At 33.0% G+C, this 7,707-nt stretch overlaps 1 pseudogene; it reads right to left on the bottom strand.

Moving 5' to 3' along the window:
• Positions 1-3,058: 3,058 nt before the first annotated feature.
• On the bottom strand, positions 3,059-3,177 carry LOC111738455 (annotated as a pseudogene).
• Between the last annotated feature and the right edge of the window lie 4,530 nt (positions 3,178-7,707).

Genomic DNA, 7,707 nt, shown 5'->3' with positions numbered 1-7,707 from the left:
ATGTGACAGGGAGGAACTTAGCAAAATCTATTAGACTCTGTGTCCCATTATTTCCCTGTGGCCAGGCAAGAATTTGTTTACCAAATGTTTGCTCTTTCTCATCTACCTGTGAATTGCCTACCTTCCCTTAGAAGTCCAAGCTATTAAACCCCTCCCCATCTCCTTAGTCCAGAATGCATATAAGTCTCAACTGCTCAATCTGTCCTGGGGTCCCATATTCTTATGGAGCCCCCATATGTACATATATAATTAAATTTGGTTATTTTCTTCTGTTATCTGTCTCATGTCAATTTGATTATTATGCTAATGAGGAGAACTTACAAAAGTAAAAGGAAAAATATTTTTCCTCCCCCATGCTACTTAGCATTCAAAGTTATATCTTTGGATTTAAGCTCATAAGGCCTTATGAATCTCTCCTGAAACTCATTGTTTTAATGTATTGATGTCAGCCCATTACCTAATTCATCAAAGTGACACTACATTTTAATAGAGTACCAAAGTATTAGTGCCTTACTTCATGTGGAGATAAAAATCCAGATAACATTCTAGTTAGAAATAAAATTACAGTTTGAAACTTCCTGTGTTAAGTCTCCATTTCTGTCAGTCTATCATTTTCTAAATTTTTCTAAAGTCATAGATTGACAGTTTAATAAGGGCAGACAAAAATATTTTCATGCTATATGACTCCATTGTACTCAATTAAATATAGCCAACAAAGGTATCCAAATATTTGATGAACCATTTCCCCATGTATTTGCCTTTGTCTGAGAGTTTTTAAACCATATATGAAATTATCAGATCACTTTTGAAATTTATTATTTAATTATTAATACAAGAAGATTACCAAATATACCTAATTCTCATATCTGTACCAAAACACTTCTGAAAATCATCAATAGTTGGTAATTTTTTTTCCATTTTCTAATAATATAACTTTTGTCTGCATATTTGAGTAAATTTCACTGTGAACATGTTTTCCATGTAAATTATTGTGATGAGTCTACCAACTGCTCTCTACCTACACTGTGAGCACTGGATTGTAGACTTCTATTTCCTTCATGGAAAGTTGTAGAATCCTGTAGTTATCCAAAGTTCCACTGTAGTCCATTATCAACCAGTGACAGAGACAAGAATGATGTATTTAACATAAATCAAAGTCACTGTCATCCTTGCCTAACATTCTAATGGTTTCTCTTTGTCTTCAGATGAAAATCGAAACCACTTTACTAGAAGGTACCACTTGAGTTGTCTCTTGGTACAGCTCAGTCCTCAGTTTGTAGCTTCCTTATTCCATTTTTACCTTATCAGGAACTAAAAACACTGACCTGTTAATCTAAAGTCAAGCACATCCAAGCCCTGTTTGCCTACCCTCATTTTTTTTTTTTTTTCCTCCACACTGTTTTCTCCACACTATTCATATTGGTCACCACTTCTTCACATATGCATTGCTGCAACATTCTCTAAAGTATGCAACCATGCCACCCACAGCCACTCTCAGTTCTCTCTGCTTATTTATTCTTATCTTCCTAAGAAATAAGGCATGTTCATTGTTTTTGCTGAACTCTTTTTTTGCCTTTTTCCTTCTATTAAAATGTAGGCTTTATGAAGTCAAGAGTCCTGCATTTTTTTTATCCCTTGAAATATTTCAAGAAAATCACTTGTAAGAAGTTTGCATTTTAAATGAACATACATACACACTGTATTAGGGAAGACAAAACTAGCTGCTATAAAAACAGCCCCCTAAATTTTAATGGTTTAAAGGTTTATTCCTTCTGTACTTGGCTTATTTCACTTAGCATAATGTCCTCAAGGTTATTTCATGTTGGAGCATATGATGAGATTTCTTTCTTTAAGGATTAATAATATTCTCTTGTATTTGTATAGCCCATGTTTTTTACTCATACTGTATTAAGCACTTAAAAATTGTTAAGAGGGTAGATCTCATGTTAAGTGTTCTTACCACCATTATTTAAAAAAAAAAAAAAGAAGTATTTCTCACTCACCTAACCATCCAGTGCTTGGATCAATAAGCAGATTTCTTTCCACCTTTTCTTTCTTCTACTGAAGGGGAACCCATTGTCCTTTCTTCTTATAGCTTAGCCAGTGAGTGACTATCCTGCCCAATAAACAAGAATTTTGATAGTAAACATACTGTTTCCAGTATAGGCTCTCACACCTTATTTAGCTTTTTTGTTTAACTTAAACATAAGAAGGATTTTATTTCTAAAGCAATAATTCTTTATAATATTTTTTGTCTAGCAACAGTCTTCAACTTTTGCCTCTCAGACCATGCTGAAATAACATAAGATTTAATGTCTACATGACCTCACAGAAATTAAAGGAAATTTAATTAATTTTAATCAATTTCCATGTGTTCTGTTTCTTCTTCAATGCTTTCACTCAACAAATTAAATAATATTTTAGAGATGCATTATGTTCCAAAACAAACATAATCTTCAGATTAGAGAAAAATAAATAAAGAAAATTTTATAAAATGTAAAGGCAAATATGTCCCTGTTTTTTAAGAATCTGCTTTTCAGAGAGCTTTCATAATCTCATAATAGTGTAAATATGTGAAATACAGATATAATGCCAAGGATTGTTCTAATGATTGGAAGAGTATCTGGTACCGAGTAGGCGCTTCATACTTTTTGAGGTCCTATGCAGATAATGAGGTACTCTTGAATAGCCGCTCCTAACTTTATGTTAGACAATGTATATAAAAGTGACAATAGTGATTTTCAATGAGATTCGCTCGACATCCAGAGTAAAAACCAAAATTAAAAAAAAATTATAAAGGAAGAAGTTACCTTTCTCTTATATATTCCTACTGTTATGGCATATATATTAGATATTTTAAGCACGCAAGTGGGCACATTTATTGTTTCCATGTTAACTAGTGATCTTGGTTGAGTTTTTCATCTCACTGTGAGAACGGTCACTCATTGATGAATACAAATAAAATCCAGTCCTCAATGCTATTGAAATTCTCATAGAAATATTTATTTATAATCTATTAAATAGATTTATTTTAGTTTTTCTCTCTCTCTTTTTTTTTTTCCTACAGCACCTAGACTTTCTAGGCAGTCTCCCATCCAAGTACTAACCAGGCCCGACCCTGCTTAGTTTCCAAGATCAGCCGAGATCGGGCGTGTTCAGGGTGGCATGGCCGTAGACAGGTTTAATTTGTTTTTATTTATTTATTTTGCTTTGCGTGTGTGTGTGTGTGCACGCCCACATGTATATGTGAGTATAGGACTGCACTCCAGAGATGCACATCTCAGAATAGTGAAAAGACTGAGGTTCTGAATCTACAAAAGAGAACATTAGGCCCTGTTGATTTTTCCTTCTTTTTTTTTCCTTCACCAGCCAGTACCTGTCTTCTTCAAAAAACATAAGCCCTTGCTCTTTGCTATTTTATGAAACTTTAGATTAAGAAAATGGTAGCACTCTTGTTTTTATAGGAAGGTAAAAAAGACTACAGTTGACTCCAGGCTTTTAAGAAGTCTGATCACATAGTTTCTTTAGTATAGGGTATGGTGGATAAGGGATGGTGATCTGTTAAGACATAGCATGGATTTAAAGGTTTATGGAGAATAGAGTCATTTTGAATAATCTGTGAAAAATGTAAAGAATATTGCCAGGAAGTAGAGCAAAACAAGAGAAAACTAGAAAGAATTTGGCCGCAGGTTTTAGGAAATATTAAATTTTATAGCCCTAGAAGTGCATTCTTATTTTTTTTTCCTGTAACATACATCTCTCTTGAGAAAAGAAAATACTGATAGGTTAGAGATAATTAGAGTTAAGTAATTTTACCTAACAGCAATCTAAAGGCAATGAAGTATGGTGTGGAAAACACCAGCAGAATGATAGCTAAAGAGAAATACAAGAGGATAAGTTATATGCTTTCACCTTTGTACTATCACCTCACACAGTATGTGATACATTTTAAGTACCTAATTAATACATATTCTATAAAACTCTTTGATCCAATATTTTAATGTTTAGAATATTATACTATAGTATAATAGTATTTATTTGTAATAGTAAAATGTCAAAAAATAATGACAGTCTGTTTCAACCAGATCTCTCTTTCTGACAATCTTGACATGGAACATTCAGAAAGTTAGTAGAGAATAGAGTGGTTAAAATTGGATAGGCAAAGAAAACTGAGTGAGTAATCAGGAGCCAAGAAATATTACTGGTCATGAGTAAAGGGATGTCATGAAGAAGAGAGAACAATTATTTGGTATCACAGTAGTTATAAAGAGGAATAAAGAACAGGACAGATAGTGAGGCAGTGTGGCCACAAATAAGACTATTTGAATAATTGTTTAGAACCATTGTTGCTGCAGAATGCTAGAGCTGCATAGCATTCTAGTGTAGATTATTCTATTGCAATTTCCTGTGAGCTCTAGCAATTGATATTATTCCCTGTCCTTACTTCATTATATACATACTGTGACTCTCCATTAATGGAAGCAACTTGAGGTAATGGATGCCTGTTCACAAAAGTAAAAAGAATGCCTGACATAGTTACAAACCTGACTGCTTAACAGATTGACACTTTTTAAAAACTAGTCTCTTTTGCTTCCCTTCCAATTTTACTATTTCTCCTTCTCTTCCTATTATCTACATCAGACTCCTTTAATCTTAACTTTGTCAGGTATTTTGCATCTTCAATGACATTCTCGTGAGATAGGCTTGGCACACGCGTTAATGAAAGCATCCTAAAGCAAATGCAATTTTTATACATCAGATTTAATTTTATCGAGACCATCACATTTAGAGTTTGGTGTTTCTTCTTTAAGAATAGTTAGCCATTTCTGATAAACACATATAATCATTAAAATCTTACACTACGTTTCATTTTCATAAGCTCTGCTGACATAGTTCCAATTAACATATTGGTTACATTGGTACTAAAGCAAGCAGAGGAAATACACACTTAAGGTTAAGTAATATACATTAAGAAAAGGTTTTTTTGGTCATCATTTGTTTTTTATGGTGGCACAATGTAAAATTTTCTGGGACTCCTAATCATAAACAATCTCTCAAATCATATGTAATGCCTTGACCCATTTCATGTAAAGGGTAAAGACTGTCATTCTTAGGAATGAAGTAGGCACTTACTGAAGGTTTTCAATATAACAAAAAGGAAATGATTCTTAAATGTTCACTAATACAGATAATGCATTAAGTAGACTTATGTCTCTCACTTCAAAACCTAAAACTTAAGTTCTGAAAATGTACAACATAAAATCAGTGGCTGTGTTGAACATTTTAGTACTGTAAACCTCACACAAGCAGTCCACCTTACTGATACACTGGCAGCAAGTTTCACAATAAGATTTCTTACTATCTTTTATTATCAGGCTATTGGTCTTGATGTTGTGAAATGGATTTTCCTTTTTTAATTTTCTTTTGGTAAATTTATGCAAATATGACTTGGATAAGGTCAGACTCAATCTTCTCACCATGTTCCTCTATTCCACAGTGTAATCACAGATAGAGTATAATCATAGGATGCATTTCATGATCTTTACTATTCCAGGGAACAAGGCTTGGGCTTTTCATAAGGACATGAAGAGCAAACAGTAACCATTATAAACACATGTAGTCACTGGACTAGTCCTGAGGGCCAAAATCATTGCCATCATTAGTAACACTTTCATTTACTGTCTTCCAAAAGGCTGCTAGTGATACACATAATGACATGGCAAGCTTGACATTGCAAGGATTCACTTACAGAGTTATAAAAAACAACTAAGACAGAAAAACTGGTCGGATATAAAATTGGTTATTTTCATGTCCACCAATAAAACTTATTTTCTTTGCTTCTCACTCTCCATAAAATGGTGGAAATTTTTTTGAGAAAGGCAGATTTATTCATTTTGTTCTTAAAAATATTTCACTGCCAAACTCACTAATAATATTCAAATATAAAAAGGAAAACAGTATGTATAATATAGTGAAATAGGAGCCAATAGTACATATTATTTCTTTAGCTCATTTTAAACTCTGTATTAAATTAGTTATTTCAGGAATGTGGAAAAGGTAAATCTAAATTTCTAAATTTTGGTAATTTATATATCCTTTGTAACATACTTTTGAATGGTTTTACTAGAAGCATGTTACACTGATAATGGAAATTATATAACTATATATAGATATCCTTGAATTCAGTAAGCAGGCTTTCTAACAAGTCAGAAAATTGCTTTTTAATTTGCAGTTTCTTTCTGATCTACTACTAATGAAAGTTTCACTGAATTATCTGCTTAAAGGTCAAAATGCTAATTAGGAGCATTAGTGATAATTCAGATTTGTGGAAAAAATGATGACATTAGCTTTTTATCTTCTTCAATTAACTTATTTTGTACTCCATTGTCTTCTCAAACCTCTGATAACAATGAAGACAGTTTATGACATTTAGAACTTCCCATTTCAATTTAATACATACATTTTTGTTTAAAAGAATACAGCATATGGATTACATCACAATTTTCTCCTTTCCAAAAGTGGCACTGTGATATACACTTTAATAAGCTAAATTTTACAGACAACATTTAAACTATAAATAGAATATTACACTTTACTTCTACAAAAGAGTTTTACATCTACAAAATTTTTTATTTTCAGAATGTGTGTTATATTTAAAAATTCTTGCTTTTACAGATTGAAATTTCTGATCCAGGGAGAATTAATCATTTCACCTTGTCTATTCCATTATAAATACTATACGATTTCAAAATTCATAGCATATAACATAAGATTTGGCTTGTGAAAAAGCTCATGGAACATAGAAATTTATAATTCAAGTGAACATCCCTCTCTATATACATAGTTGTGCCCTGTAAAATGAAAGTGCATATTAAAGGCTACTAGTTATCTAAGTCACAAACATGTAAGTATATTTACTAATAATAGAGAGAGAGAGAGAGAGAGTGTGTGTTTGTGTGTGTGTGTGTGTGTGTGTGTGTGTGTGTGTGTGTGTAATGAAATTCATATTGTCTTAAAATAACACTACACCTGAAAACACATACAAAGTGATGTGGTCATGACAGTAAAGTAATAGCACATTCCATAGGCACAATTTAAGAGAATTTCATTGAGGGCCAATTCCTAAGGCTTTGGCCAACTTAGGAATCAGTAAAAGATAGTGGTGATTGTTGCCAGTTGTAAGCGTAGAGGAGAAATGCCCAGCAAGAGTTATAATTGTGGAAGATGGTTACACTATAAGAGCTCCGCCTGTGGTAGGGAAATTCACCCTCCCTCATCTTCTGCCTTCTGCTCTCCCAGAGTTGTCATCTTGGCCCATGCCAACTGGAAGCCAGAGGAACAGGAAGCCCTTGATGCAGTCCACAGAGGTCATTGTCCTCGATTACAAGGGGGACAGAAAATGAAAAAAGAAGGAACTGGAGGGGGAAATGGCAAACACCTAATTTATGTTTTCAGCATATGTGTGTGGAGGAGAACACTCAGCATAGTAAAGATGTCAGTTTTCCTCAATCTCTCTATAGATTAAACACTAATCAAAATTCCCTGAAAAAAAATTTGTAGAAAAGTACAACCTGAATTCTAAAATTGAGAAAGAAAGGCAAACTGGAATAGCCCAAACAAATTTAATACAGAAGAAAGTTTGAAGCATCCACATTATCTGATTTCAAGACTTACTATAAAGCCACATAAATCAAAGTAGTATTGGTT

Source organism: Pteropus vampyrus, unplaced genomic scaffold, assembly GCF_000151845.1.
Source record: "Pteropus vampyrus isolate Shadow unplaced genomic scaffold, Pvam_2.0 Scaffold38, whole genome shotgun sequence".
NCBI lineage: Eukaryota > Metazoa > Chordata > Mammalia > Chiroptera > Pteropodidae > Pteropus > Pteropus vampyrus.
Note: the sequence above shows the minus strand (reverse complement) of the source record. Positions and strands in the feature narration are given on the sequence as shown.